The sequence below is a fragment of the Fukomys damarensis genome, unplaced genomic scaffold (genome assembly GCF_012274545.1).
Source record: "Fukomys damarensis isolate Sample0158 unplaced genomic scaffold, DMR_v1.0_HiC HiC_scaffold_24, whole genome shotgun sequence".
NCBI lineage: Eukaryota > Metazoa > Chordata > Mammalia > Rodentia > Bathyergidae > Fukomys > Fukomys damarensis.
Genome location: NW_022900936.1, coordinates 6074334 through 6096492, shown reverse-complemented (window position 1 = coordinate 6096492; position 22159 = coordinate 6074334). Strand labels below are relative to the sequence as shown.

Sequence of the window (22159 nt, the reverse complement as noted above, 5' to 3'; positions counted from 1 at the left end):
CGATCACCTTCCAGACCCGTGAGATTCTGGGGGAAATTTTAGATCTAAACCATAACAGCTCCCCAACACAGGCAGCTTGAGGCTCCAACCACTTTGTGGGGGAAAAGAGAAGAGGGGGCCCAGGGGAAGCGGGGATCAGAGGGACCCTGGAAAAGAGGGAAGAGGAGGAAAAGTAGTAGGAGGAGGGAGGGATGAATTCCATTCCATCTTTCACTCCTTTGAGAAGGTGGGTCTTATTGACACAGTAATTATGACCCACAGCAAGCTCTTTGCCTGGGGAGGAGGAGGAAATACTGACTGTATTTTAGATCACAGAACTTTGTGTGACGGAATCCAATATTTCCATCTTGTAGAAAAGAACAAGTACTCAGAAAATATCTACTCAAGCATTTGTTCCAAGTTCCCTCAAAATAGCTTCCTTGATTTTTCTGGGACATCCACGAAAGCCCTTAGATGACATTCAGCTGCACTGCTGATTATCTCTAACTTACATTTCCACAAACATGGTTTGGTTTGAACACCTCAGAAGTCCTAATTTCAAGGGAGTGCTTTTCCAATAGATTTGGTTGCACTGTAATTTCTCCACTGGCTTCTGTTTTGAAGTTACCATTCTCTTATTTTTCCTCCAGCTTCCTATGAAAATGTGGGTTTTGGGGAGAGCAGCACCCAGATGATTTCACCTGTCAAGTCTTTGATCTCTCACTCTTCCGATTGTCAAGACCCACCAATAGCATTTATCCTCAGCACTGGCAAGGTGCGGCTCAGTATAAATCTCAGCTAAGGTCCTGGAAGAGTTTAGAAACGAAGCATTTTCCAAAAGCAAAAGGCAGCCCTTGCAGGAACAAGCCATGCCCTACTTCACTGGGATAGAGACTTCAGAAGTCGCGGGCGCAGCGAGCTGGCCGTGTACCAAGGCGCCCACTTATCCATGCTGGATGGTGAGCAGGGAGGAAGGGCTCAGGAAAGGCTTGTGATGCCGAAGAGAGGCCACCAGGGACACCCCCAAAGTACAAGGGCATCCAACACTTAAGTCATGAAGAATAATGAAAAGTTTAAAAAAAAAGAAGTTTGGCTGTTGGGACTTTTTCCTGAAAACAGAAACAAAAACTCTGACAATAGTTCATATTGTCTTACATCGCACAGAATGTTGGTTACAGTTACTGCTGAACTCCAGTTCTTGGGAGAAAAAGCAGCCTGTGGTAGTGTGGGGGCAGGAGATCTATGGTTGCAGTCAGCCTGCAAATGCTATAATTATAGCATTTGTGACAATCTTGCCACTGAATCGGCTTCAAAGTCTCTTCTCAGGACAGGGTTGGATGGTATTTCATGATGGGGATTGGCTTGTCAAGGTGTTTTCTGTAGCGGACCTCGCCACCAGCTGATGATCTCTCTCCGAAGCTGATAGAAAAGAGCCTCCTGTCCTCTCTGTGTTGTCCTTGTAGACAACGCACTGGCAGCTGATCACCAAAGCAAGGCGTCCCTGTCTGTTTCAAGTTACAGTGAACAGGTGACACCCAATTTCCACTTGAGGAAATGACAAGGTTCTCTCCACATCTGTCTTCCCCAGAGCACGATGACATTTGAACTGGGTTTACCTCCTGGCTTGTGTCCTTACTATCTGACACCTGGCTTTGTGGTGGCACAGAGGAAGGAGAGGTGGCCTCAGAAAGTGGGGGACACTTGGGGAAAACTCTTGTGAATGTGGTCTTTCTATAATCTCTGCCTCCAATTTAAAAATGGGCAAAGGATTTGAATAGACATTTCCCCAGAGGAGATGTAAAAATATCCCAGGAGTTCTGGAGATGTTCAACATCAGTCACGAAGGACATGCAAGTCCAGACCCTGAGGAGATCCTGCTGCTAAACCCATTGGGACGCCTGTAATCAACAAGATGGAAATAAGTGTTGGTGAGCTCCTGGGGAAACTGGAATCTTTCCTCTCTGTGTTTTTTTTTCCAGATTTATTTATATATTTTATAAGTCTTTATCAAGTTAATTATCATAAACACAGATTAACAGGCAGAATAACAGGCCCCAAAACATATAAAACACATAAAACAATGATACCAAGTCAAATTTAGATATTTGGGCCATGCAGTGGGAATCGTGACTCTTTGTAGAATTGTAAAATGGCTCAGGTAGTATGGAAAATAGATCAGTAGTTCCTCAGAAGATTAGGCACAAAGAAACCATGTGATTTAGCAGTTCCTCCTTCGGGACCTACCCAAAACAATTAAAATCATTTGTCTACACAATATTACTACATGAATATTTATAGAAGTATTATTCATAGTGCTCCAAAAGTTGAAAGAGCAAATCACTTGATGAATGGATAAATATAATATGCTATGTCCATTAGTTAGAATATTACTAAGTGATAATAAGGACCAAAAACAGATGAACCCTGAGAACATTTTGCTAAATAAAAGAAGCCAATCAAAAAAGCCACTCATTGTGTGATTCCATTTAAATGAATTATCCAGAATGGGAATCCCATAGAAACAGAAGGAGGTAGATCAGCGATTCTTAGGAAAGGGCACAGTGTGGACTGATTGCTAATGGAAACAGAATTTCCTTTGGTGGTGATGTAAATGTCATGGTATTAGGCAGCTGTGATGGTGGCACACCCCTGTGAATACACTAACACCCACAAAACTGCACCCTTGGGAGTGTGAATTTTATGGAATGTGACTTATGTTTCCACAAAAAATTATATGAGGAAAAAACTCTGGGGATTTCAATGATGGTCTTATTCTGTTTTGATGTAAAAACAGCATCATCTTAATAATGATAAAAATGATGATAAAAGGAAAAATATGCTGGTGATCTTCGTGACCATCTCTCCCTCTGCTGCTGATGGTCGACACCATTTATCACTTTCCAAGCACCCGGTCAAGGGTCTCCTTGCTGCCCTTAGCACCCTGAATTTCATTTGTGTGCTCTCTGAGCTGGTCTAACTGTGAGTTCCTCAAGGGCCTCAGTCACACCTGTATCCCCCCTTGTTGTTGGTTGAACAGTGTTCCCAAAAGATATGTCCAAGCCCTGACAATGTCTGCACATGTGACCTTCTTTGCAGGAGTCATCAGGTTATGACAAGGTCTTAACTCTTTACTGGAGTAGAGTGGGTCCTAATCCCATGACTGGCGGCCATGTGTAAATTTTCACTGAGACATGCCAGAGGAAGACACATACACTGGGAGACCAGGGCCCATGACGATGGAGGCAGAGATTGGTGTGATGTATTCCAAATCAAGGCAGGCCAAGGACTGTCATCAGTCACCAGAGGCTGGATGGGGTCAGGGACGACCAGCCCCTTCATCTTCATTGACACCTTCACGAGCAACTTCTACCCTCCGGAACTGTGAGTGAACATATTTCTGTTGTCAGCTACCCACTTTGAGCTAATTTGTTGAGGTGGCCCAAGGAATCAAATCCACCTTTCTGAGGTGGGATCTGGCACATACTTCTGCTTCTGGGTGATGTGTCATGGCTGAGATGGAAGGAAGGAAGGAAGACCCAGGAATACATAAAAATTGAAATATTAGTCCCCGTTTCTCCAAGGGAGGAATCCAGAGAGAGACGGAAGGGGGTTAGCCAATGAGGTAGCAACACAGGGGACCCAAGTTAGCCTTAGTTAGTGAAGGGAGATAGAAAAGAGAAAGGTCCCTCATCAAGAGTCTGCTGGAAGTCAGGCACTGGGCCTAGGTCTAAATTCCCTCAGCATCCCTGGGAGATAAGGACATTATCCATATATATGCAGATGAAGCAGCTGACTTGAAAACAGAGATAGAGGTGCATGCTCAGGTCACTCAGTGAACGGCAAGACCAGAATTCTCCACCGCGTCTCAGGACTTTCACATCTCAATTTCCCTGGTCTTGCAAGAAAGACCCAGGATAGGACAGCTTTCAAATTTCAGGAAGGCCCGAAGGTCAGGGGGATCTGTTCACCTTGCACGTTCAGTTTGTGAGTGAACATTTTAATATTGCCTTGTTGTAGTCATGGACTATAACAATCTTATCTAAACTCATGAATATAATATTTATTTATAATATTATCTTCATTCCATAGAACAAAGATAACATTTTAATATTTTCAGTCTACTGCTGCTTTTCTGAGGGTAATACGTTGCTAAGATGGATAATTTAATCAGCCGGTGCAACATGACCCACTAGACATTAAACTTAACTAAATTTTTGTCTTCTGATTTTTTCCCCAGCTGATGTTACTGACAAATATTTATAGAAAAGCAAACAAAATATTTATAGATAATATTGTTTCATTATTTTTGGAGTGGCAAATGGAAATAGCTTTCAATAGGATATGCAAGATATTTTCCTTCTCTGTGTAATTGTCCTTAAAATATTTTGCAACAGTTTAGATTGGTTTTCAAGTTCTCCATTTTCTCAAGAAATTCTAATGATAACTGGCTTACGTTGAAGCTGCTGACCTATCTGGGCATTCGGGGACAGCTTTTAGCATCTTGTCTTCTATACCTACTCCACATGTCGGGAACATTGTCTAGGTAATCTAATGGTGTTACCTTTGAGAAAACATTTTCATTAGAACATTGTTTGATGTATTTAAGGATAAATTATTCCATTTGTCTCATGGCCTGGAGAAAGAGGTATGGAATACACCACAATGATGTCAAACCATTATAGCGAAAGGCAATAAATCACAGCAAACTTCTCAGCACAAACCCTCAAGTCAAGGAAAGCATAGAGTGAAGTATTTCAAGCCCTAAAAGAAAATAACTTCCAACCCAGATTGATGTACCTTGTAAAACTTTCTTTCAAAATTGATGGAGAAATAAGATACTTCCATGCTAAAGAACATCTGAAGAAATTCATAACACCAAACTAGCCCTTAAAAATGTTCTAAAGGATATTCTTGAAGAGATAACGAAGACTACAAATCCATGAACCCCAGTAGAATGAATCTACCAGGTAAGGCAAGCAATTAAACAGAGGAGGAAGTAGGGGAACCAACAACAGGAAAATTACATGACAAGAGTAAATCAATACCTATCAGTTATAACCACCAATGTAAATGGTCTCAATTCACCAATCAAAAGAATCAGACTGGCAGAATGGATCAAGAAATAATATCTAATGGTATGATGCATACAAGAAACAAATCTACTGAAAAAGAAATTCGTAGGCTGAAAGTCAAAGGATGGAAAATAATACTCCATGTGAGAGGAACCCAGAAAAAAGCAGGGGTAGCTATTCTATTTGCAGACAAAGTGGACTTCAGGCCAAGCCTGATCAAGAGAGACAAAGAAGTTCATTACATACTTGTTAAGCAAACAATCTAAGAGGAAGAGATAACAATCATAAATATGTATGTACCAAAATACCAGCACAGCTATTTAAAACAAATACTAATGTACATGGAAAATCAAATAAGCACTAGTACAATTTTAATGTCCCCCCACTGCCACAAATAAATAAATCAACTAGACCAAAAAATCCACAAAGAGATATCAGAACTGATCTAAACTTTGAATAAACGGACTGAGTAGATGTCTATAGTGTGTTCCACCCCATAACATCAGAATACACATTCTTCTCAGCTGCACATGGCATGGCCCCATACTACCTCATAGAACATACTTAAATAAATGCAAAGGAATTGAAATTATCCCATGCATATTATCAGCAGTGCAATGAAATTTGAAATCAATGGCTAAGGAAACCACAAAAACTACATAAACACATGGAAGTTAAATAACACCCTCCTGAGCAATCTGAGGGTCACAGATAAAATTAAAGAAGAAATTCAACAGTTTTTACAATTAAATGATAATTCAAACACAACATACTGGAACTTATGAGTTGCATTAAGCAGTACTATAAGGGGAAGTTATAGTGGTGAATTCCTATAGCAGAAAAACAGCAAACTCAAATAAGCCACCTAATGTTGAACCTCAAGCTTCTAGAAAAATAAAAGCAGGTCAAGCCTAAAGCTCCTACGAAGGAGAAAATTTTAGGGATCAGAATAGAAACTAATGCAACTGAAACTATGAAAACAGTACAAAGAATCAATGAATCAAAGAGTTGGTTCTTTGAAGGATTAAATAAAGTTGACAAGTCCTTACCCAACTTATCAGAAAAAGAAAGAAAAGACTCAAATCCATGCAATTAGGAATGAAAAGGGTGAAATCACAACAGATCCTGAAGAAGTCCAGAAGATCATCATTATATACTTTGACAACCTACATTCTATTAAGATGGAAAAGAGAAGAAATGGACAGATTCATAGACATGTATGAATTACCAAAGCTGAATCAGGAAGATATAAAAATTGAAATCATCCAATCAGTTAATGAAACTAAAGAAGTCATTAAAAAACCTACCAACAAAGAAAAGCCCAGGTCCTGATGGTTTGATTAACTGCTGAATTCTACAAGAAACTTAGAGACGATCTAATGCTACCACTCCTCAAACTCTGCAATGAAACTGAAAGGGAAACAATACTCCCAAACTCATTTCTGGAAGCAAGCATTACCCTCATACCCAAACCAGAGATGGGCTCAACCAAAAAAGAGAACTATAGGCAGATTTCCCTAATGAACATAGATGCAAAAATCCTCAATAAGGTACTGGCAAGTAGAATGCAGCAAATCATTAAGATTATACACTATGATCAAGAAGGATTCATCCTAAGGATGCAGGGGGGTCATTCGCTATACACAAATTGATAAATATAATACAACATAGTAACAGAACCAAAGACAAAAACCACACAATCATCTCACTAAATGCAGAGAAAGCATTTGACAAAGTCCAACATCCAGTCATGATAAAAGCACTATAAAAAATGGAATAGATGGTCTTTATCTCAATCTGATAAAAACCATCTGACAAACCAACAGCCAACATCATACTAAATGGTCAAAAGCTGAAAGTTTTCATTCTAAAATCAGGAACAAGAGAAGGATATCCACTGTCACCACTCCTGTTCAATATAGTCCTGGAAGCATTATTTAGAGTAATCAGACAAAGAAAGAAATAAAAGGAATAAGGATAGGAAAAAAAGGACTTAAATTATCATTATTTGTAAATTACACTCTATATGGAAGTCCCCTCAAACTCCACCAAAAGACTTTTAGATTTAATAAGCAAATTCAGCATCATAGTAGGATACAAAGTCAACACTCACAAATCAGTAGCATTCCTACACACAAATAACAAACGCACAGAGAAATTAGAGAAACCACACCTGTCACAATAGGATCCAGAAAAAATGAAATACTTAGAAATCCATCTAACAAAGGAAGTAAAAGACCTTTACACTGAAGGCTACAGTACTCTGAAGAAGGAGATTAAAGAGGAGATCAGAAAATGGAAGGAGATGCCATGTTCTTGGGTAAGAAGAACCAATATAGTGAAAATGGCCATACTTCCAAAACTGTTATACAGATTTAAAGTAATTATGATCAAAATACCAATATCATATCTCACAGAATTAGAGAAAAGAATTCTAAAATTTATTTGGAACCAGAAGAGAACTAGAATAGCCAAAGCAATTCTGGGCAACAAAGGCAAGCCATGGTACATCTCAATTCCTGACTTGAAATTATTCTACAAACCTAATGTGATAAAAACAGAATGGGACTCACAAAACAACAGATTTGAGGGTCAGTTGAACAGATTAGAAGATACAGAAACAACTCCAAACGCACTCAGCCACCTCATCTTTGGCAAAGGGGCCAAACACCTTCACTGGAAGAAAGATCGCTTCTTTAATAAATGGTGCTGGAAACACTGGCTTTCCACATGCCAATGCATATATCTCTCACCATGCACTAAACTAAAATTGAAATGGATCAAATAGCTAAATATTAAATAGAAATGCTACACTGCTGGAAGATAGAATACACAGAACTCTTGAAGACACAGGGGTAGGCAAAGACTTTATGAACAAAATCCCAAAATCACACAGGAAATATTACAAAGACTGTACAACTGGGATTCCATCTAATTAAAAAGCTTTCACACAGCAAAAGAAGCTACCACCGATGGGAAGACACAACCCACACAGTGGGAAAATTTTTTCCCGGCTGTTCCTCAGACAAAGGACTAATATTTAGAATAAATGAAGAACTCAAAATAATCAGACCCCCTAAGTTTAAAGACCTAATCCATAAGTGGGCACCCAAAATGAGCAGACATCTCTCAGATGAAGAAGTAGAAATGGCAAATAAATATATGGAAAAATGCTCAATGTCAGTGGTCATGTGACAGATGCAAATTAAAACAATTTAGAGATTCCATCTCACTCCAGAAAGAATGGTTATTATTAAGATATCAAGCAATTACAATTGTTAACAGGGCTGTGGGGAAAAAGTAAACCTGCTCCACTGTTGGTGGGAGTGCAGACTGGTGCAACCACTGTGGAAATAATCAGTGTGGAGATTCCTCATAAAACTAAAACTAGAGGTTTCATTTGACCCAGCTCTCCCCCTTCTTGGTATCTTCCCAAAAGAATTAAAAGCATTACGCCACAGTGATGCATGCACACCCATGTTTATAGCAGCACAATTTGTAATAGCTAAATCTTAGAAACAGCCCAAATGCCCATCAGTGAATGAATGTATAAAGAAGATGTAGTTTTTTAAAAAATACAATGGAGTACTACCTTGCCATAAAGAGGGATAAATTTGAAACATTTCTCCATCAGTGGATGGACCTTGAGATAGTACTTTTTTTTTCTTTTTGAGTTTATTGGTACATTTTAGGTAGACAGTACAGTTACATTCATTACTGGGATCCTGTACCTTTACATGCCAGGTCTTGGTTTTCATTTTTTCCCCTTGTCCCTGCCTACTCTTAAGTGAAATAGATCAGAAACACGTGTTTAAATATTGCCTTATTTCTCAGTGTGAGGAACTGAAAGGATAAATAAGGCCCAAAATGTATAACGCAGAATGCATTGGGAAATAGGAAGAGAATGCTCACATGAGCAGGGGGAAAAGGAAGGGAAAAGAAAAACGAAGAAAAATATGGAACAAAGCTTTTGTAAATAAGGAGGGGGAGACGGGCTGAAGGGAGGTGAGGGGAAAGGGGGAAAAAGAACCAAGGTCTCTCATGTGCAGTTACAAATTCCCTATGATGAGTGTGATCACGATGCATACCTAAAATGCGCCAATTAATTAAAAAAAAAAGGCAACAGTTCAGCCCTGGGATGAGATGTTCAAATGTAACAGGCATTTCCTGGAGGTCACCTGATTTAAGAATATGCTCACTGGAGGCTGGGGATCTAGCTCAGGTTCCAGCGCCTGCCTTGCAAGCACAAAGACCTGAGTTCGATCCCCAGTACCAAACAAAAAAAGAAGAGTATGCCCACTTGACAGGACCCATGTTGCTCCGCAGGCCCCGAGTCCGGGTCAGAGAACTGCCTGCATCTGGGAGACTCTTTTAGCTCCAGAAGGGTGTGGCGGCGTGGTGACCCTGCGCCCGGGGCCAGTGGAGAGCAATGAGGCTTACGGCAGGCTGCTGACAGGGTCTCAGCCGTCAGGACACAAGGGGCTCGAGCTGAGAGGGCGCACACTCCGTAATGGCCTGCAGGGGACGCTGGTGAGGCTATGCCAGTCTCTGCTGGCCATCCATGGCCAAGTGGGACTCTCTTTTCTGGAAAAATCTTTCCTCTGCGGAGTTCATTAGCCATGCATTTGCTATATGGTAACAGTGGCATGAACCCCATCGTTTCTTCCATGTGTTGCATAATGAACAGTGATCCCCAGTGGGGCCACCTTCGGACATACTTTAACAGAGCATCTACTGAGACCCACGAATCCATCCTACCTAGCGTACCGCAGGAATATGTTAAAAGTGATCATCTGAGCATAACCGCAGACAGGCTGGTTAGTTTGGCCATGGGCTATGACGTTAGCTTTGCCATATTACTCTGAAGATGGAGCTGAAGGACCACAATCTGCCTTAAATAAAAGCCCCAAGCAAGAATGAGAAGGGCCTGCTGAAAACCTGAATGGAAAACTTAATACGCCTCCTACCCCTTCATCCCAGGAACACGCGGCAATACAGGAGGCAGCAGCAGCTCACCCATTAATAACGCAAATGACTTTTCTTTGTGTTAAAAGTATACCTTAGAAGCATAATTTTATTTGTACTTGTCGGTTCCTTCTGATACTGGCTTTGCTTTTACATATCTATTGGCCACTGGCCAATTGTGTTTCTTCTTTTGTGAATGATCTGTTTGTATCTGTTGCCTTTTAAAAAAAAAACATGGGCAATGTGATTTGTAATTTACAATAAAAGTTATCTATTTGATCTTTGTCTCTCGTTCCTGGCACAGAGCCTCTAAACCCTGTGTCATTTTTTTGAGCGTCCTGCATGAATCTTTTGTTCCACCTTGGTTTTTGAGTCCAGTTTGTGCCACACACTCCTAATCTTTGGAATTCCCTTTTGTCGTAATGAAGAGACTGTGGACAGACTCCTGGATGGTGGCAGGTCACTAGAGGATGAAGCCATGATCTTACAGGTCTGCCCTCTCATCCTTTGGGAAGGGCAGTGGGGCTGGAGGTTGAGTCTCCACCATGGCTGCAAGATGTCACATACAAAGCCCTGATTGTGGGTTTGGGCTTCTGGGTGAATGAACACGAAGGTGTCAGGTAGGTGGTGGTGCACTCCAACTCCATGCGCTCAGGAGCTCCTGCACTCCAGGATCGGCCATCGTATCTCCTTATCTGGCTATTCATTTGTGTCCTTCACTTCATCCTTTATAGTGCACTGGTGGGTCCAAGTGGGAACGTTTCCTAAGTTTGTGAGCTATTCTTTCAAATTATACAGACTCAGAAGGGGGTTAAGCGAACTTGCAGTTTATAGTTGGCTGATTAGAAGTGCAGGAGGCCCAGACCCGTGCTTGGCATTTTAAGTGGGGAGTGTTTTGAGGGACTGAGCCCTTGACTCGTGAGAGCTGGAGCTAACTCCAGGTAGACAGTGTCAGAACTGACTCAAACAGAACTACAGGACACCTTGTTGATTGGAAAATTGGTGGCCTTAGGGAACACTCTCACATCTGGTGTGAAGGAGTTTAATAGGAATGTCTCTTGTTCTTTTTTTGGTGGGGGTACCGGCGATCAAACTCTGCGCTTGTGAAGCAGGCGGCGGAACCACTGAGCTAAATCCCCCGCTCTTTATATTAGTGTTTTTTGTCAGCACTTTCTGGAATGGAAGCTGACATAACTACCAACCACTGTCTCAACCCCTGGAATGTTCTGGAATGAAAGCTGACATAACTACCAACCACTCTACCATTCACTGGAATGTGCTGGAATGGAAGCTGATGCAACTACCAACAGTTACAACTGAAATGATCTTTGGTGAGCTCCGGGAAGCTTTCTCTCAGTCTCAGTCTTGTCATAAATCAACAAGTGTGTAGCAGTTTTGTGAATGACATAGCAACACGCACCTCAGGAAGATGATTAGGGGGAGGTGATTAAGCCGGAAAAGGGGAACCCAGGGAAATGCCAAGAGACAGGGCATGGGCAAAACTTTGAAAAACATAAAGACAGACATCTCAAAAGGCTAAGATGTAATTTTACCAGTGCAGTAAGATGGTTAAGCAGCAGGACTATTCATATTTCTGAGGCACAGGAGAAGGTAATAATCACATATATTGAAAGAGCCAAGCTGATGAAGGAACACAGCCATTTTGGGGTCTCTCTTCTCCCTGTGAAACTGGAAACAATGTAAAATAACTTGATGAGTTATAATAGAAACGCCTCAGCTATGTCAAACTCACTGATGAAATCACACCATGACCTCTCCCTTTAGTGGTTGAGAGACCTTCCTGACTACAATTCCTCCCTCAGCCTTGTCCCCAACTTCTGTCATGTGGACAGTCACATCCTGCTTCCTCTCAGAGCTGGGAGTGCTGAGTTGGGGGAGGCATTACGTAGTCCTGGAGAGCCTATATCCTAGTATGGCTGGCTATAAAGGAAAAAACAAAGGTGTCCATGTAACTTGGCCTCAGAGCTGAGAATTTAATTGAAGAGTCATCTTACTTTGTTATGGAGGATGCTGTTCCTTGTAGCACTAACCCCGATGGCCAAGGTATGGAATCAGCATAACTGTCCACTGACTGATGATTTGATAAAGAAAATCAAGTCCATATATAGTGGGATATTACTTAGCAAAAAACAACGGAAGCTTGTCATCTGTGTTGGCTGGGAGGAACCTGGAGAATCTCCTGGTAAATGAAGTAAGCCAGACACAGAGACATAGCAAACACCTCATGTTCTTGCTCAGACTTGGAAGCTAAAAAAGTTGCTCTTGTAGAAGCAGAGTAGAATGGTGGTTACCTGGGGCAGACAGGGTGGTAATGGGGTACAAGATATATGTAGAGAAGATCAGGGAGTTCTACTGTTCTACAGCACTGGTGGTGGTGGTGGTGGGGACTCTAGCTAACCATCATTTCTTACATATTTCACAATAGCTGAAGAAAGGATTTTGAATGTTCCCTACACAGGAGATGAACGTCTGAAGTGAGGGATGTGCCTACTGCCCTAATCGGATCAACTGGGTCAGTATACATTGCAGGCACAGGTTGGGGTATCACACTGTACCCATAAATATGTAGCAGTATTTTGTTTCTGGGAGGGGAGTTGTTGGTTCTCTACAAGGATGCATCAGACTTGTTGCCAATCACCCTGGGCATTTGGGTCAGGGAGCGGGGTTGTCTCCAAGCTGGGGTTCGAGGACTTGGTCCTTCAGGGAAGTCACTGGCAGTTGACATTACGGAGATGACCTCATGGCACTTCCTTTGCCTCGGATAATGAGTCCTAGAAAACAGCGCTGGGGAGCAGAGAGGAGCCCTTTGCTACGTGAGGTGAAGTTATGAGAAGGCCTCACCCCAGGAGTGGGAATCTTCATTTTCTGGAGCAGGTACAGGTTTGAGTCCACACGGAAAGTCACACGAGCACACATATCTTAGCAGGTGTCTCAGGGAGGTGACTATGGCCCAGGAGGCTGTGAGCAGGCCCCAGGAAGAGGGAATGCAGCTCCTCCAGAAGCAGGGAGGGAGACCCATCTTGGGACACAGGCTCCTGCCTCCAGCCCCACACCCAGTGTCCCTCTTGGTGGTGGCCTTGCTGGCCCCAGGAGGGACAGAGCTCCAGTGCCAAGGACAACCCCAGAGTGGCACGTTTCCCCAAACCACTCACCATCACCTCGGGAGAGCCCAGGACTGGGACCCAAGGGCAGCCTTCCAGGGGACACTGTCACCTGCCCTGGCTCTGCGCCAGGCACCAAGGATGGAGGAGGCTCCTGTGTGAGGATCATGGGTTCCATTCCTGATTTTCAACGTGAAAACCTGGATCAGGGAGTCAGGGAGAAGTTACCCAAGGACCGGAGGAGGCTTGGACATGCTAAGCACTATGTATAGAGGAAGAAACCACTCCTGGCCCAGTCGCATCTTGAGTGCAGGCTGTGTGCTAACAGACCGTGCTTCAGGACCACACTGATGCTGACTTAGGCTCGTTATGTGTCTTCTCTGCTCTCCCATTCTTTCTTTCGTAGGATCCCTGAACTGTATGACATTACAAAGTTAGCCCGGCATTGAGCTTCCTGGGGCACCTGTGTGGCTGTAACAGTGGACTCTGCTTGTGATGGGGCTCTTGGTGGAGGAAGGGATGCATCAGGAGCCCCTGGGCTGAGGATGGGGTGGGAGGTGAGGGCAGGGCTGGGTGCTGGTGGGGCTGGGCATGGACCCACCAGCACCCAGCAGGGAGGAGCACCCTGCTGGGCAACCCTGCCTGGTCCCCACCGGAGCCCTTTCCTCAACTGCCCTGAGCCTGAGACACTTTCTGTCCCAGCCGCTGGCCACAGATGCTCCTGGGGCAGCCCCCTTTCTAAGGACTTCTTTTGTCCCCCTTTTCATGTCTATGGTCCTGATTTCTTCGGATCAAGAATAAGTTCAAATTCTAAACTGGTCACATCCTAGCTGGGTGGCTCTAGATGAGTGATTTTTCTTTCTGATGCCTCAGTTTCCACATCTGGAGGCCTATTGACACTAATTTCACAGTAGCCAGACAGCCATCTTGAACAGGTTTCCTAAGCTCTCTGTACTTCCATCTCCTGACTTTGTGCAGTCTCCTGCACAAAGAAAATGACTGTGTTATGCCAGAGGGTTGTTATGAGGAATTGCTGAGAAAATGAAATGGTTTGGAAATCTCCTGACGCACACTAAGTGCTGAACAAAAACCAATTTAATAATTTGTCTTGCAAACGAGGAAACAGAGAGGCTAAGTAACCTCCTTGAAGTTGCACAGAAGTCACACAGCCAATAAACAGTGGTGCTGAGCCCAGGCAGTGATCAGATGACAGGGAGAAGCACTCATGTTTCTTTAAAGTATTTTCCTTGTTATGAGAAGGAGAGTTTTACAATAGCCCTGAAATTCCCCTCAGGCTGTGAACAGCCTTGACCAAATCAGGCTGTAGTTTCCATGCAGAAGTAGCTGGTGCAGGGGGTGCTGGTTGATAGTCACTGATGCACAGCAACAAATACTCTGGAAGTGATGGTGCTGTGGTTTTGGCTTTGATCTCTGCCTATACTCTGCCTAAACCCATCTGCTTTGTGCCCAAATGCAAGCAAAAGGGCATTCTCTTCATTCTCAGCAAACCACATGATGCAAAGGTTAGAAGAGTCCATCTCCCCCTGCAATTCCCCAATCCCATACTGATTTCTCAAGCTCTGGTAGCCCCTTTCCACGATCTTACATTTGTTGCTATATATAGCCAATTGGTTTCTCTGGAATATGTGTGTGTGTGTGTGTGTGTGTGTGTGTGTGTGTGTGTGTGTGTGTGAACCAGGGCTGGGGCAGTTCCTTTCCTTGTTGGGAGGAGTACAAGAAAAGCTGCAGAACATCTCCATGGTAACGAGCTCTCAATCTATCAGGCTCCAAAGTGTCCAACACATAATCCGCCAGGCAGGCAGGGCTTAATGAGGCAACTTAACGGAACACACGACGTGACATTTTGGAACACAATGCCCATTCCTCGGATTCCTAATTAGCTCTGGCATCCAGATGACAAAAGAATCCCATGTTTCATGCCCTGGAAGCTTAAATGTGCTCCAGCTGTGACTGCTGTGCAACTTTGGGGGATTCACCACCGTCTCCACCCACTCCACCCCAGGCCACTAACTGTAGGTCTCTACAGGAACTGCAATTCTGCGTATTTCAAATGGTAGCTTCTCCATGATGACAGGACGCCCCTCCCACAACCCCACTGCCATTAGCTTCCTTGTATTGTCATATGTGTTTCTCTGCTGTTTGGTCACAATGGCATTTTAAAAAAGTTTACTGAGAAAATGGAAGTGGTTTCAAGAGAAGTATTCCTGAGAGTTTTGGGGTTTTTCTCTTCTCATCTTTCACCCTCTTCTACCTAGAGTAGAGAAAGATATTCAGGCTTGAAGCAATGCACATTTGATCTTTTTACATGTTGGACAGGAATCAAGAGAGTTCTGAATCTTGCTAAGTGGAGAAAAATGTTAGAAAAGAAATGAGGAAAATGGAATTTTCTGAAGCACTTTTGTTTTATCAAATATTCTAGCAGCATACAGACTCCTTGACTAGTGATTCAGAAGACAATTTGGTGCCGTTTAGTACACTTTCAGTGCCATGCGACCCCCACTGAAACATTTTTACCACCCCTAAAGGAAAGCCCCTGCTCATGAAGTAGTTACTCCCCTTTAGAAGGTAATTATTATTGTTTAATTTCTCCATTAGTCTATGTTTGTGACACATAAGAAGGTGATTATTTTTTAAAGGAAATCTCCATCTGTCATCCATTTAACCAAACATTTATACCTACTGTGTTCATTTTCACCCTTTTTCCTTTTGAAAGTTTTTTATCACATAGTAAATTCTCCCCCATGGATAGTCTATATTCTCTCTTTTATCCAACAAAATTGCAGACACATAGCAAATTCACAGCCAATGCTGAATGATAGAGTTTTATCACAATAGGATGGGATTAGAATTATGTCGCCTAACAATTGTATCACTGAAAAGATTTCTTTGGGCAGGCATTAGTCATGAATAACCAGAGATGTGATTTCCTGTCTCAGTCAATGTGAGGGTTCACAGGTGGAGAGCCAATGCCAGGAAATATCACACCTGTTTGTTAAAATACAAGCTATGCTGTTCCAGGAGAGACATGTGGACCTGAGCTGCAACCTGAACTCTGTTCCTGGAGGAACCTTTGCCCAGGGCTTGCCCTTTTCAGAGGCAATTGTTGTGGCCACCCAGATGCCCCTGTCAGGTCCCTTGTTATGCAAAGTCTGGGAGATGAGGCCTGGTCTTCAGACACTTTCACAATAGAGTGTGTCATGTATAACAGGCAGCTCTCTCTATGGATGAGGAAGGTGTGGGGTGAGGCTGGGGCTGTGCCTGACTGGCTGCTGGTGTCCCCCCAATACCATGTCTACCAGCTTCCCAGACCAGCTCGAGATCTTCAGTCTCCACTTTTAGCAACACATAGATCATCCAGACAGAAAACCAACTAGGGAATAGCAGACTTGAACAACAACACTACAGACCAAACAGACATGAGGACATATATAGAATATTCCATTTAGCAGCTGTGTGATACAGAGACTTCCTAACGGTCAATGGAGCATTCTCTAGGACTGATCATGTTAGGTCTCAAAATGAGTTTTACCAAATTTAAGAGGACTGAAACCATACTGAGTATTTTTTCCAACCACAGCAGTATATAAAACTAGAAGTGGATAACAAGAAGAAAACTGGAAAACTCTCAAATATGTGGAAGTCAGCTAACACCTTCCCGAGCAACCAATGTTCTACAGAGGAAATAAAAAAGAAATTAAAAAATATCTTGAGACAAAATATTTTCCTTGAAAATGGAAACACCACCTATTAAAAATTATGGGATGCAGCCAAACTGGTCCTAGGAGGGAAGTTTAGAGAAACAAATGACTACGTTAATAAAAAAATAAGATCTCAAACGACCCAACTTCAAACCTCAAAGAAGTAAGAAAAGAAGAACAAACTAAGCACAAGCTCAGGAGAAGGAAGGACATATTAAAAACCAGAGCAGAAGAAATCAAATGGAGACTAGAAAAGCAACAGAGTTAGTTTCATGAAAAGATAAATAAAATCGACAAACCTTTATCTATGCTAAGGAAGAAAAAAGAAGAAAGATTCAAATAAACAAAATCAGAAGTGAAAGAGGAGATGTTACAACTGATGTCACAGAAACAAAAAGGTCCTTGGGAGACTACTTATAAATAATTATATGCCAACAGATTGGGAACCTAGAGGAAATGGATACATTTCTAGAAACACTAGCCAGACCACTAAGATTGAGTTGTGAGGAAATAAGATATCTGAGCAGACCAACAGCAAGTAAAGAAGAGTGAACCAATTAATACTCAACCACCCCTCAACAAAGGAAAGCCCAGAACCTTGCTTCACTGGTGGAGTCTACCCAACATTTTAGGAATAATTAATGTCAATTCTTTTCCAACTGTTCCAAAAAATTGAAGAGAAGAGAGTATTTCTAAAGTCATTTTTGGGGACAGCATATTCTTGATGCCAAAGCTGGATAAGAAGACTATAAGAAATGAAAATTAGAGATCAATAATCCCTAATGTATATAAGTGAAAAATCCTGAACAAAATACTGGTAAACTGAATTCAACAGCAGATTAATAGGGTCACACACCATAGTCAAGTGGAATTTACCTGTGGGATGCAAGGATGTTTCAACATATGCAAAGTAATAATTATGCTACGCCACTTTGACAGTATGAAGGATAAACATCATACGGTCGTCTCAACCGATGCAGAAAAATATTTGATAAAATTCAACATCCTTTCATCATACAAACTCTCAACAAATCAGGCACAGAAGGAATGCACTTGGACAAAATAAAAGCTGCATAGGACAAGTCCACCACTAATAACTTGTTCTGGTAAAAGCTGAGTGCTTTTCCTCTAAGATCAGGAACAAGACAAGGATGCCCACTCTTACCACTTCTAGTCAACCTAGTATAGGAATTTCTGGCCAGAGGAATTAGGCAAGACAAAGAAATAAAAGGAAAATAAATTGGGAAGGAGGAAGTAAACTGGTGACGTGACTGTATTTGGGTAAACTTCTAAAGACAGCACCAAGAAACTTATTAGGACTAATAAGTGAACTCAGTGAAGTGACAGTACATAACATCAACATGCAAAATTCAGTAGCATTTGCCTGATAAAGGAGACCAGGGAACCATCCCATTGATAACAGCATGAAAATACTTAGCAATACATTTAACCAAGTAGGTGAAAGATCTGTACTCTCAAAGTACAAATTATTGATGAAGGAAATTAGAGAAGATGCCGATGAAGGGAAAGAAATCCCATATTCATGGATTGGCATAATTAATACTGTTAACATTTCTCTACTACCCAATCTGCAGATTCAATGCAATTCCTTTTAAAATTCCAACACCTTTCACAGGAACAGAAAAAAACAATCATAAATTTGTATGGAACCAGAAAGATGCTGAACAGCTGAACCAATCACAATTTGAAAGAACAAAGCTGGTGGATCATACTTAACCTGACTTAAAAATATTCTACAAAGCTATAGTAATAAAAAACAGCATGATACTTGTGTAAAATAGATATTTATAACAATGGGTCGGAAAAGAGAGCCCAGAAATAAGCCCATGCACTTAGAATCTTCTACACAGATGCCAGGAACACCATGCTCGGGATGTTTCTTCAAAAACTGATTTTGGAAGGACTCAGTGTCTAAATGAAGCAGAATGAAATTGGGTCCCTATACCATGCTCTGAAATCACCGTGAAACTGATAAAAACTTAAACACAGGATATAAGAAGAAAACAAAGGAGAAAAGCTCCAAGAAACAGTTCTGGATAATGAGTTTTTTGGGTTATGATCATAAAAGCATAAGCAACAAAAGCAAAAATTGACAATGTGGATTACATAAAATTAGAATGCTTCTTGTTTCTGTTGAAAATGCATTAATATACTTCACCTACTGAACACCAAAGCTCACAGAGTTTCCACATTATGGGACGAACTACTTCTAAACCAAATATTTACTCACAGGTATTTACTCAGAATATACAAGGAGCTCAAATAGAAACCAAATAACCTATCTTAAAAATGAGCAAAAGAACTGAATAGATATTTCTCAAAAGAAGACATATTAATGACAAATAGGTGCATGGAAAAATGTCCAACGTGGTTAATAATCAGAGAAATACAAATTAAAATCAATGAAGTATCAACTTATACCTATGAGAATGGCTATTATTAAAAACAAGAGCCAGGATACAAAGTCAATATTAAAATAATCAATATCTTTTCACTACATTAAGAATGCACCAGTGAGAAAGAAATCAGGAAAACAATTCTATTTATAACAGCATAAAAACACTTAGGAAGGGCCAGGCATGGTGGCACATGCCTGTAATCCCAGCACTGGGGAGGCTGAGACAGGAGGATCACTGTGAGTTCAAAACCAGCCTGGGCTACATAGTGAGTTCCAGGTCACTCTCAACTCTCACAGTGGGACCCTGTCTCAACCCCCCCACAATAACTTACGAAGAATTCTTGAAGATATTGGCATAGGAAAAGACTTTATGAACAAATCCTCAGTAGCACGGGAACTAACACCCACAAAAAAAATCAACAACTGGCATCTCATCTTTTTAAAAAGCTTCTGTTCTGCAAGAAAAATCACCAACAGTGCTAAGAGGCAACATACAATGTGGGAAAAAATTTTTACCAGCTGTTTCTCAGAGGAAGTTCTACTATCTAGAATATTTAAAGAACTCAAAAAGCCAGACCCCACAAATATAAAGAACTAATTAAAAAATGGGCATCTGAAATGAACAGACATTTCTCAGACAAAGAAGTAAAAGCAGCAAATAAGCATATAAAAAATGTTCAACATCACTGGTCATTTGACAGATGAAGATGAAAACAACACTGAGATTCCACCCACCCCCAGAAAGAATGGCTGCTATCAAGAAATCAATCAATAACAAATGCTGGCGTGTTGTTGATGGGAGTGCAGACTGGTGCAACCACTATGGAAATCAATATGGAGATGCCCGAAACACCTAGGATTAGAGGTCCCATTTGACCCAGATATTCCTCTGTTAGGTATCTTCCCAAAAGAGTTAAAAGAATCATACCACAGTGACATATGTTCACCCATGTTTATAGTGGCAGTTTATAATAGCTAAAACTTGGAAACAGCCCAACTGCCATCAAATGGGGACTGGATAAAGAATTTTTTTTAATAACATGGAGTACTACTCAGCCATACAGAATGAGAAAGTACAGTCATTTATAGCTAAGTGGATGCACATTGAGACCATACTCTTAAGTGAAATTAATAAGACACACATATATGAATACTGAATAGTTTCTCTGGTGTGGAAAATTAAAAGTGTAAATAAGGATCAAAATGTATAATTGATATTGTGTAATAGGAAGAAAAGCTCTAAAGGAGTAGAGGAAGTGGGAGGGGTAGGGGAAAAGATAAGAAGGGAAAAGAAAAAATATGAGAAAAGGAAAATCATGGAAACAAAGTCTTTGCAAACAGGGAAGGGTGAAGGGAGGGCAGAGGAAGGGGGAAAAATGACAACCAAGATAAGTCATGTAAAGGTACGAGATCCCAACGATAAATGTAACTGTATTGTATATCTAAAAAGTATCAATAAACTTAACAAAAATAACCCTTTTGGAATGAATATAACCAAGGGGGTGTAAGATGTCTACAATGTTACAGAGCACTGAAGAAAGAAATTGAAGACGACACCAGGAAGATGGATTGACAGAAGTAATACTGTTAAAACGGCCACATTACAAAAGCAATGTACAGGTTCACTGAAATCTCTATTGAAATTTCAATGATATTCTTCATAGAACTAGATAAACCAACCTTAAAATTCATATGAAGACACAAAAGACCCAGAGCAGGTGAAGTAGTCTTAAGCCAAACGAATAAGATGGGAGACATCACAATAGAAGACTTCAAGTTATACTGCAAAGTCATATCAACAAAAACAGCATGGTACTGGCACAAAAATAGACATGTAGACCATGGGATAGAATAGAGCACACAAAAACAAACCCACAGAGCCATCTGATTCTTAACAAAGGTACCAAAAGCCTATGTTGGAGAAAAGACAGCTTTTAAACAAATGGTGCTGGCAAAACTGGATTTTCACTTGTAGAAGACTGAAACTAGATTCTTGTCTCTCATCCTGTACACTTTAAAATGGATCAAAGATCTATGTATAAGACCTGAAACTTTGCAACTGCTAGCAGAAAATATAGGGGAAACATTTGAAGCCCTAGGCATAGGCAAAGATTTCCTGAAAAGGACTTCAATAGCACAGGAAATGATAGCAAGAAATCAACAAATGGGACTACATCAAATTAAAAAGTTTCTGTGCAGCAAGGGAAATAAGCAACAGATTGAAGAAACAGCCTGCAGAATGGGGAAATCTTTTCCACTTACCCTTCGAACAGAGGATTAGTATCTAGAATATATAAACTAAAAACAATTTGGGCCAGGGATTTAGCTCAGTGGTTCTGCCTCACAAACTGTAAGGTCCCGAGTTCAATCCCAGGTACCAAAACAAACAAACAAACAAAAACTATTAAACAATTTAACCAAAATCTCAAGTAGCAGTTTGTGGAAAAGTGAAGGGAACTGGAGATTATGATGTTAAATGAAGTAAGCCAGACTCAGAAAGACAAATATTACATGCTTGCCAATATGCGGAATCTTACAGAGATGACACAGAAGTAGAAAGGAAGTTATTAGACAAGAGGGAGGGAGTAAGGGTTGAGCTTCAGGGCATAAGGGAGGACAAGACGGGACGGAAAGAAGTTATTAATTGTACTATTAGGAGATCAAGATGTTGACATATGGACTCTAATGAGCTTAGGATGAAAAAATGGCCACTACACTTCATTAAGCGAAACAGCAGTTTTTAAAACTATATCTATATCTATATCTATCTATATCTATATCTATATCTATCTATCTAAATACTATATATATAAAACATTGCCAATTTTTTAATTTTGAAAAAAACTGTGTTAATATATAAGATCATGAAATCACCTAAAATGA

The 22159-nt window shown here is 41.1% G+C and overlaps 1 protein-coding gene across 9 annotated transcripts in view; it reads right to left on the bottom strand.

Annotated features, from left to right (window-relative positions):
* Kcnj6 (potassium inwardly rectifying channel subfamily J member 6) overlaps window positions 1-22159 on the bottom strand; it is a 232191-nt gene that overhangs the window by 128057 nt on the left and 81975 nt on the right. The window lies entirely within an intron of this gene.